Source organism: Chionomys nivalis, chromosome 15 (assembly GCF_950005125.1).
Source record: "Chionomys nivalis chromosome 15, mChiNiv1.1, whole genome shotgun sequence".
NCBI lineage: Eukaryota > Metazoa > Chordata > Mammalia > Rodentia > Cricetidae > Chionomys > Chionomys nivalis.
In genome coordinates this window covers 39,501,787-39,512,630 of record NC_080100.1, presented here as the reverse complement: position 1 = coordinate 39,512,630, position 10,844 = coordinate 39,501,787, and the positions used below count along the sequence as shown (strand labels likewise).

The 10,844-nt window shown below is 42.4% G+C and overlaps 1 non-coding gene across 1 annotated transcript; it reads right to left on the bottom strand.

The window, feature by feature from the left end:
- Positions 1 to 5,053: 5,053 nt before the first annotated feature.
- On the bottom strand, positions 5,054 to 5,160 carry LOC130887692 (U6 spliceosomal RNA). Its single transcript, XR_009058387.1, has one exon. It is a non-coding gene; the product is annotated as a U6 spliceosomal RNA (small nuclear RNA).
- Positions 5,161 to 10,844: the final 5,684 nt, after the last annotated feature.

Sequence of the window (10,844 nt, the reverse complement as noted above, 5' to 3'; positions counted from 1 at the left end):
TGAAGATATACAATAGAAGAAACAGATTCATCAGTCAAACAAAATGTTAAATCAAATAAATTCCTAACACAAACATCCAGGAAATCTGGGATACCATGAAAAGCCCAAACCTAAGAATAGTAGGGATAGGAGAAAAAGAGGTCCAACTGAAAGTCTCAGAAAACATATTTAACAAAATCATAGAAGAAAACTTTCCCAACCTAAAGAACACACACCTATAAATGTACAAGAAGCTTACAGAACACAAAAAAAGCAGGACCAAAAAAAAAAAAAAATCCCCCTCACCACATAATAAAAGATTAAACAAAGAGAAAAAATAAAAAAAATAAAAACTGCAAAGGAAAAAGACCAATTAACATAGAAAGGTAGACCTATCAGAATTACACCCAACTTCTCAATGTAGATACTAAAAGCCAGAAAGAAGGTCCTGGACACATGTTTTACAGACACTAAGGGATCAGACTACTATATCCAGCAAAACTTTGAATTATCATAGATGCAGAAAACAAGATATTTCATGATTTAAAAAAAAAAAACAGATTTAAACAATACCGATCCACAAATCCTGCACTACAGAAAGTACTAGAAGAAAAACTCCAATCCAAGAAACTCAGTTACATCTATAAAAACACAGGCAAATAATCTCACAGCAGCAAAACCCAAAGAAGGGAAACACACACACTACCCACCACCACCAAAACCAAAATATAACAGGAATTAACAATCACTGGTCAACAACATCTCTCAGAATCAATTCACCAATAAAAAGAAGAGCTAATACCAATACTCCTCAAATTATTTCACACAATAGAAACAGAAGGAATACTGCCAAATTATTTTTATGAGGCCACAGTTACCCTGATACCCAAACCAAACAAAGATGCAACAAAGAAAAAAAATTACAGGGCACTCTCCATGAATATTGATGCAAAATTACTCAATAAAATACTGGCAAGCCAAATACAAGAACACATAAAAAAAAATCATCCACCATGATCAAGTCGGCTTTACCCCAGAGATGTAGGGATGGTTCAACATATGAAAATCTGTCAATATAATCCACCATATAAACAAACTGGAAAAAAAACCCACATAATCATCTCATTAGATGCTAGAAAAGCCTTCGACAAAATGCAACATCCCTTCATGATAAAGGTCTTAGAGAGAGCAGGGATACAAGGAACATACTAAACATAATAAAGGCAATATACAGCAAGCCAACAGACAACATCAAAATAAACAGAGAGAAGCTCAAAACAATCTCACTAAAATCAGGGACAAGACAAGGCTGACCACTCTCTCTCTCTATCTATTCAATATAGTACTCAAGATTCTAAAAAAAAAGAAAAAAGAAAAAAAATTCTAACTTGACAATAAGACAACAAAAGGAGATCAAGGGGATACAAATTGAAAAAGAAGAAGTCAAACTTTCACTATTTGCAGATGATATGATAGTATACATAAGTGACCTCAAAAACTCTACCAGGGAACTCCTACAGCTGATAAACACCTTCGGTAATGTGGCTGGATACAAGATTTACTCAAAAAAATTAATAGGTCTTCTATATGCAAATGATAAATGGGCTTGGAAAGAAATCAGAGAAATAACATCCTTTACAATAGCCACAAATAATATAAAATATCCTGGGTTAATTCTAACCAAACAAGTAAAATACCTTTACAACAAGAATTTTAAGGTTTTGAAGGAAGAAACTGGGGAAAAGAACAGAAAATGAAAAGATCTCTCATGGTCATGGATAGGTAGGATTAACATAATAAAAATTGCAATCTTACCAAAAGCAATCCACAGATTCAATGCAATACCCATTGAAATCCCAACACAATTCTTCACAGACCTTGAAAGAACAATACTCATATGAAAAAACAAAAAACCCAGGATAGCCAAAACAATCCTGTACAATAAAGGAACTACCAGACACATCACCATCAATGACTTCAGGCTCTACTAGAGATCTATAGTAATAAGAAAACAAAACAAAACAAACAAAAAAGCTTGTTACTGGCAAAAAAAAAGACATGTGAATCAACAGAATCAAATTGAAGACCCTGACATAAATCACACACCTATGAACACCTGATTATTTACAAAGAAGTCAAAAATATACAATGGAAAAAAGAAAACATCTTCAACAAACGGTGCTGGCATAGCTGGATGGAGGCATATAGAAGAATACAAATAAATCCATATCTATTACACGGCACAAAACTCAAGTCCAAGTGGAAGCTTAAAGAAGAGAAAGTGGGAAGTAGCTTTGAATGTATTGGCACAGGAGACTACTTCCTGAATATAACACCAGTAGTAGAAAACACTGAGATTGACAAATAATATATGGAACCTCCTGAAACTAAAAAGCTTTTGTAAGGCAAAGGATACTGTCAGTAAGACAAAATGGCAGCCTACAGAATGGGAAAAGATCTTCACTGACCCCACATCAGACAGAGGGCTGATATGCAAAATACATAAAGAACTCAAGAAACTAGATATCAAAATGCTAAAAAAATCCCATCAGAAATGGGGTACAGATTTAAATAGAGAATTCCCAACAAAAGAATTGCAAATGGCCGAAAGACACTTAAGGAATTGCTCAGCATCCTTAACCACCAGGGAAATGCAAATCAAAACATTTTGAGATACCATCTTACACCAGTCATAATGGTTAAAATAAAAAACACCAATGAAAGTTTATGCTGAAAAGGATGCTGGTAGGAATGTAAACTTGTATAAGCACTCTGGAAATCAGTATGGCAGTTTCTCAAAAAACTGGGACTCAACTTCCTCCAGATCGAGCAATACCACTCTTGAGCATATACCCAAAGGATACTCAATCATACAAGGACATTGGCTCAACTCTATTCATAGCAACATTATTTGTAATAGCCAGAACCTGTAAATAACCTAGATGCCCCTCAATCAAAGAATGGATAAAGAAAATGTGGTACATTTACACAATGGAGTATTAATCAGCTGTACAGAAACAATGACATCGTGAAATTTGCAGGCAAATTGATGGAACTAGAAAACAACATCCTGAGTGAGGTAACCCAGATCCAGAAAGACAAACATGGTATGTACTCACTATAAGTGGGTATTAGATGTAAAGCAAAGGATAATCAGACTACTATCCACAGCTCCAGAGAAGCTAGGTAACAAGGAAGGCCCTAAAAGGCATGCATGGATCTCCCTGGAAATAGGAAACAGATGAGATGTCCTGGGTAAACTGGGGGGCAGAGGGATAGAGGAGAGGGGAACATGAGGGATTAGGATGGTTGAGTTGGGGGCAGGATATAGGAGGAGAATAATGAAAGAGATATCTTGATAGAGAATGCCAGGGAAACTCCCAGGACCTACAAGGATGACCCCAGCTAAGACTCCTAGCAATAGTGGAGATGGTGCCTGAAGTGGCCTTCCCCTATAATCAGATTGGTGACTACCCTAATTGTCATCATAGAGCCTTCCTCCAGTAACTTATAGAAGCAGATGCAGAGATCCACAGCCAAGTACTGGGTTGAGGTTCAGGAGTCCAGGTGAAGAGAGGGAGAAGGGATCATATGAGCAAAGGGGGAGGGGGTCAAGATCATGGTGCTAGAAAACCACATAGACAGCTGACCGGAGCTAGTGGGAGCTCACGGACTCTGGACGGACAGCTAGGGAGCTGGCATGGGACCCAGCTAGGCCCTTTGCATCTGGGTGACAGTTGTGTAGCTTCGTCTTTTGTGGAGCCCCTAGCAATGGGACCAGGACCTATCTCTGATGCATGAACTGGTTCTTTGGAACTTATTCCCTAGCCTTGATGCAAGGGGGAGGAGCTTGGTCCTGCCTCTTTGTTGACTGGCATGGAAGGCCTTATCCCTTCGGAATGGATATGGAGGAGCAGTGGATAGGAGGAGGGAACAGGAAGAGAGGAGGGAGAGGAAACTGTAGTTGGTATGTAAAACAAACAAACAAACAAATAGACCTGCATTCCCCAGGCCTCACCACCACACCAATAGAGTTCCATAGTGGAGTTGTCACCCGAACAGGCTCTCTCAGGGAAGGTGATTTAAGGGAGACCACAGTCAAGAGGGGAAACAAAACACTGGAGAATCCAAAGCCTCTGGCACTTGCTACCACAAATAATAAATACAGCCCAAGTAATCCGCCTAGCCATCCTCACACTACATGCCAACATATCTCAGTTCCTATTAACTAGTATAACCAATACCTGATATGAGTGGCAGGCACCTTTAGGGGCCCACTCCTCCACTCATGGGGGAGAGTGTAGCCACCCCCTAAAGAGTCTGCCAATACACTTCCAGAGCTGTTCTTTCCATTTCAACCAAAACTCTTTGGAGAAATTTAGAAGCGCTAGCCAAGGTCACCACGTAACTCTTAGCATTTGAAGTCTGAAGTCCCTCCGTCTCTCCTTAGCTCCCCGGCTCCTGCAATCTCCATGGAAGGAATTCCAATGAGATGCAGAGATTGGAGGAGAAAATGGGTAGAATTTCTTACAGAGTGGCCTGGAGGTCTCTCAAGGAGTGAGAGTGTATAATAGCCAAAGGGACCGTAAGCCTGATTGACATTTTAGGCAGGTATTTTACTATTTCTTAAGCTTTCCTGAGACTTCTTTCTGCCCAGGTGATGGATGAGCCCATCTGGATTGACTCTTGCAGGAAGGAAAACGGTATGTTTTCATTCTTCATTGGAAATCCTCTTCCTATACATTAATCTCCTGGAACCAGGTTTGATTGCTATCAATGAATGATATCTCGTCTCTTCCCAGGCCCCGAGCTAGGACTCTGAGCAATAATTAGGGACCTGCTGCTCCTGTTCTTGGTTTGACAAACCACTGATTATGAGAGAAGGCTCCAGAATAACGTCCTCTCCTCCAGCTGATAGCTAACTACCTAACACAGGTTAATTATTTTAGCCAACTAATGGAAGTTTGACTCGCTGTAATGCTAAACCTACCATAGCCAGAAGCTTCTTATCCAAGAGCTTCCCCTTTTGACCTTGAGCCAAGCATGGTCAGGTTTGCACCATTTTTTCTTTTTAAAAAATAGAGATCGCCTCTTGGATTTGCATGCTATCCTCCCACAGGGGCCCTGCTAATTTTCTCTGCATTGTTCCAACTTTAGCATATATGCTGCCAAGACAAGCACTCCTTCTATTTCCAGTACCTACATGGTTCTCTCCCTCTCTCTCTCTCTTTACTTAATGTTTGCGGGTGGTTTACCTGCATCCATGTCTGTGTACCATGTGCACAGGAGAAGGCATTAGATCCCCTAGTACTGGACTTAGAGATGGTTGTGAGCCACCATGTGGGTTCTGAGAATAGTACTCAGTACTCCTAATTGCTAAGCTACTTCTCCAGCCCCCTGTCCCTTTAAACATGTGATCTCTGGCCTTAAACTGAGTATGCTCTGAGATATGCCCACTCTTGCATGTATTTTTATATATATTGTAGAAACTCCCTAAATAAAATCCCACACTTACTTCATTTGAGGTTGGGGCAGGAGGACCTGAGTAGAGGCCAGGCCAGGCTGAGCTACATAGCAAGATTCTATCTTTAAAAAAAAAAAATCCTCCAAATCCATGGCCCTGGTTAGACTCAGTGAACCGCACAAGAAAACAATAGACATACATAAATGTGACAAAGGGATTGTGGGTAACAGTGAGATGGGACAGATTTGGCGCTGAGAGTGCTCAGTGTGCACTATGTGTGCATAGGATGTACACATGTGAAACTGCCACAGAGCAAATTTAACTTAAAGTGAGGAAAAATTAAAACAGCAAAATATCCCAAATCCAACCAACCAACCAGCCAAACAACAACAACAACAAACCAAATATAAAAAATGAAATAAAAATTACAAGGCAAACAAAAGAACTCTCAGGGCTGAACTGCTGGTTTCCTAGCTGCACAAACCAACCCCTAGGTTCTTTCCCAGCAAACATAAACCGGGCATGGTGATAAACACCTATAACCCCAGCATTTCTGGCGACAGAAGGATCAGAGACTCAAGCACAGGCTATGTACAAGTTTGAGGGCAGCCTGGGTCTCAACAAAACAAACCAAAACAAACAAAACGGATTTTAAAATAATCAATCCCAGGCTGGGTGGTGGTGGCACACACCTTTAATCCCAGCACTCAGGAGGCAGAGGCAGGCGGATCTCTGTGAGTTCGAGACCAGCCTGGTCTACAAGAGCTAGTTCCAGGACAGGCTCCAAAACCACAGAGAAACCCTGTCTTGAAAAACCAAAAAAAAAAAAAAAAAAATCCCAGCACTCCTTAGTTTGAGGCCAGCCTTGTCTACAGAGATAGTTCCAGGTCAGGGTTACAGTGATAGTGGGTGGGAGGAATCAACCCCTAATGTATTACAGTAAACCGTTTTGTTTTTTTTAATGTCCCAACTGCACACTGACAGTAGCAGCTTCTTCTAGCACACGTAACAAAGTATCCTGTGCTCACTGGCTTGCTTAGATCTTGGCATCCTGCCCACAGCACCCTGCTGTAACAAACAAGAAGGCTGAAACAATGTATCCTGGGATCAGCATGCTCTCTGGGTATCCCGCCTGCAGTATCCTGCCCACAGCATCTGCCTGTAGCACCCTACCTGCAGCATCCTGCTGTAGCAAACACCGAAGGATGAAAGAAAAGGTCATTTCATGGTATAGATTCCGCCGTCAGAGACATCACAAGACACGTGCCTTTCAATCAGAAGAAGAAATAAGCCACACTGCCTTCCTTGACTCAACACAGCTCATGGTCAGTGACTGCCTCCAGACCTGTCAATAGGCATCCCTTCCCTGACTAGCTGTCAATATATTTCTGGGCTCAGTGGACACTTTCCTAAACTACAATTTCTCTGTCAATCAAAAGTGTTGTTCTTCTAGATTATTGCTTAAATTGTAGCATTCATGAAATGAGAAAAGCAAACCACATTGCCGGCTGAGTGCTTTGTGGAAATGACCTGCCCCTTTGGAATGAAGAGTGGATCTGATTTCAGGTGAGAACTAAGGAGAAAAACCCCCAATGGCGCACTTGCAGCACCCCCATTACCCCCAACCTCCTCCCTAGCCTTTCTCACTCTAACCCTTGCAATACCCCTCCCCCCTCCCGGCAGTTCTAGTCCAAAGGTTTATTTTCTACTTGGAAACTACCAGCCTGGTGGCAGATAAACGGGGATGCTGTAAGCCGCCCTGCACTCACAGCTACTCCAGCGGTTCTTTCAATTCCATGTTTGCCCCACTGGGAAATTAAATGGCATAAAAATCGATGCTCCGCTTTAAAGAAAAAGAGGCTGGATGACCAGATATCAATATATTCCCTTCTGGATTAGACCCTGCTTCGGAGCCTATCTGGCAAAAGAAATTTCGACATGCCCAGAGGAGTGGAATGCAGGCATCAGCTGGAGCAAAGAGCGAAAGCTGTTTCGGATCTGCTAATGAGTAACTCTCCGCTTCCTAGGGTAGGAAAGACTTCAAGAGAAAATGTAAGCAGTGGCTCCCAGTCCTGAATCTTGTCCAAGTGCTGCAGACCACAAGCCCCTCGGGCCCATAGACGTGAAAACAGAAACTTGGCTTCAGGTGAGTGGCACGGGACTGGGCAGAACCCGATATAAGTGGCACCCAGAGCCCTGGGCTTTGGGAGATGGTTAGAACAGAGCGCGGTTTCTTCCTACAGGGGGAAAAAAAACTATAAATTTTGTGGTGCTTGGGCTAGAACCCATGGCTTTGCAGATGAGACACAAGCACTTTACCACTAAGCTACACCCAGTCCAAGGGTGATTGTTCTTTCAGCAGCTGTCACTACCCTGAGACCAGGTTCAGAGTCTCATGTAAAGAAATGGCTACCGTCTCATTGATTTGCTAGCCCGGAACGCACTGTTTCTCTGACTGAGACAGAAGACAGTGTTCTGAGGTCTGGTGAGCTCCTGCTTGCTAAACACAACCCAAACAGGATGCTCACTAAGACACCCATGAAGGTGTCACCATAAATACCAAAAAGGGCATTTGGAAAGAGGCCAGCATTTGCCTTCATCTCCAGGAGGGGGTTGAGTTCTGGTTTTACTGTATCAAAACACCTTCACAGCAGAAACACAAGGTATGTGCTGTCTCATGTGTGTAATCCCATCCATCTACCTCAAGACCCAGCAATGCCACTCTTGGGCATACACCCAAAGGGTGCTCCATCCTATCACAAGGACACGTGCTCGACCATGGTCATAGAGCCAGAAACTGGAAACAACCTAGAGGTCCCTCAACCAGAGAACGGATAAAGAAAAGGTGGTACATCTACACAACTGTTAAAAACAATGACATCATGAAATTCGCTGGCAAATGGATGGGACTAGAAAAAGCCATCCTGAGTGAGGTAACCCACACCCAAACACAGTAGGTACTCACTCACAAGTGGACATTAGCTGTAAAGTACAAGATAACCATGCTACAATCCACAGACCCAGACAAACTATGTAACAAGGAGGGCTCAGGAGATCTCCCTGGGAAGGGGAAATAGAACAGATTTTGTGGAGGGACTGGGGTTGGGTGGGAATGAGAACAGGAGGGTGAGGTGGGGGTGGGATGGAGAGAGTACTGGGGGAGCAGACTAGAATTAGAAGACATCTGCATGGTGTCCATGTGGAAACCTAGCTCAGCATCACTTTTCAGGATTCTACGAGGATCCTAGCGAGGACTCCTAGCAATGAAGAATTCAGAGCCTGAGCCAGCCATCTTCTGTAAAGAAGCAAGGTTTCCTGTGGTGGTACTGGGACACCAACCCAATCACAAAACCTTCAAATGATTGAGCAAAATTAAATTCTTAAGTTGGGCATGGTGGCGCACGCCTGTAATTCAGCACTTGGGAAGCTGAAGCAGAAGGACTGAGTTCAAAGCCAATCTGAACCGCACAGGGAGACCCCGTCTAGAAAACAAGAACAGGAACTAGGGAGATGACTCTGTTGGTGAAATACTCGCCATGCAAGCATGAGGACCTGAGTTTGGATTCCCAGCAGCAGTGTAAACACGGCTGTGGTCCCACACATTTGTAACCTCAGCACTGGGGTGTGGAGACAGGTAGTCAGGTCCCTGGAACTTACTGGTCAGTGTGAGCTCCAGGGTCAGTGAGACAACCTGTCTCAAAAAATACGGTAGACAGCTGCTGTGAAATCCACCCAGCATCAACCTCCAGCTCCACATGCGTGTGTACGCACACACACACAAAACTCATGTCTGTGTTCATACATGTATGCATTTGTACTTGGTAATCTAATTAAAAGGTGTCCTGGGATTCATTGTGCTATTTTTTTTTAAATAAAGCTTCTGTATATTATTTTTCAAAGTTGGTGGAAATGAAAATCGTTTTCAATGTATTTTTATTTATTTGGAGGGAGGGGCACAGGCTGTGCATGGAGGTTAACTGACAACTTGCTGGAGCTCTTCCACCATGTGGGTTCCAGACTTGGCAGGAAGTGCCTTTACCCACTGGGCCATCCTGCTGACCCCTCTGCTCTTTACTACCCTTGTCTTACTTTCATTAGCTTCCATTAACTTGTCCATTTCTATTAAAGTAGATTTTAAAATCTTAGACTATACACGCTGACGTTGAACTTTGTTTTAATTCACACAGTTGAGAATTGTGGGGCTACAAAGAGACAGCATTTCAAAAACTGATGGTTTTTTTGCATGTGACTAATTTTAAATGACTGGGAGTGCAGAGTCAAGGGCTGCTCACTTCCAGTACGGGGCCAGGAACTTCCAAACAGCCTCACACATTGTGCAGTGCACGAGCTGGTCTTAGCAGTCACCAACCAGCCTGGGACAGTATCAATTTATTTTGTGTCTGATCCTCATCCGCTAGCCTGCTGCTTCTAAATAAGCATTTCCGCCAGAGTCCACATTTTCTGGTCATATTTGCCACTCTGCATTCCCACTAGACAGTGTAACACCCTGAAGGTAGGTACCCTTGCTCTGCCCCAGAAGACTGCAGGCCCTATGACTTGACGAGAACAAGATGGGTAGAATAAAGACCCAAAACGAAACAAGTTTCAAGAGAGAATCACAGAAGTGCGCTAGCACTTACTAATGTGGCTTACCTAGTATTACTCAGAAGAGAGGGAAGAACGACCAATTTGAAGGGTACTTCTGGTCACATGGGCCTTGGCAGAGGGTTAGAAAAGCTCTCCAGGATATAAAATAAACTGAAAAGGAGTATGTTAGTGCAATAGAAATGACCATTCCTTCAAAAGCTATATATAGTACAATAGGAAGACTGGATGAATTGCTTCATCAAAATCTGTATGTTGCTACAATATGTCAATGGATAGAACCTTGTAAACCAATAATTACAGAAAACCTTAATTATGCATAGAAAACATTATATATATGAATACTTTTTCAGAGCTTTTTATAAAAACTATTTTAATCCACAATTTTAAAAGTGAACCACATCCTTCTCCTCGGGAAGCTTTGAAATTAAGCTGCCTTGCAAAGCAGTTGCTCGGCCTTTTCTGTGCACTGTAACACACTTCGTCCAGAACGAGAAGGCAGTCGCTTCCTATGGCTGGGGCTGGGGCTGGGGTGTTAGGGATTTCTGGTGACGTGGCTGGGAGTGCTTAAAATGAAAATAATTAAGCACAAGAAAGATATTCTCATGTCCATCTTGTAGCAGAGAAACAATGGCAAAGAAACATCACTGTCAAGGACTGCTTGGTCTTTAAATGAAGATTTGAAACCTGCAGTATTGGTACCATCTTCGGGTGAAAGACTAGAACCATAGTGTAAGAGGAACCTTCTTTATAATCTACTGGGAAGTTTTAATGAACTGTTTTATGTTTTTGTTGT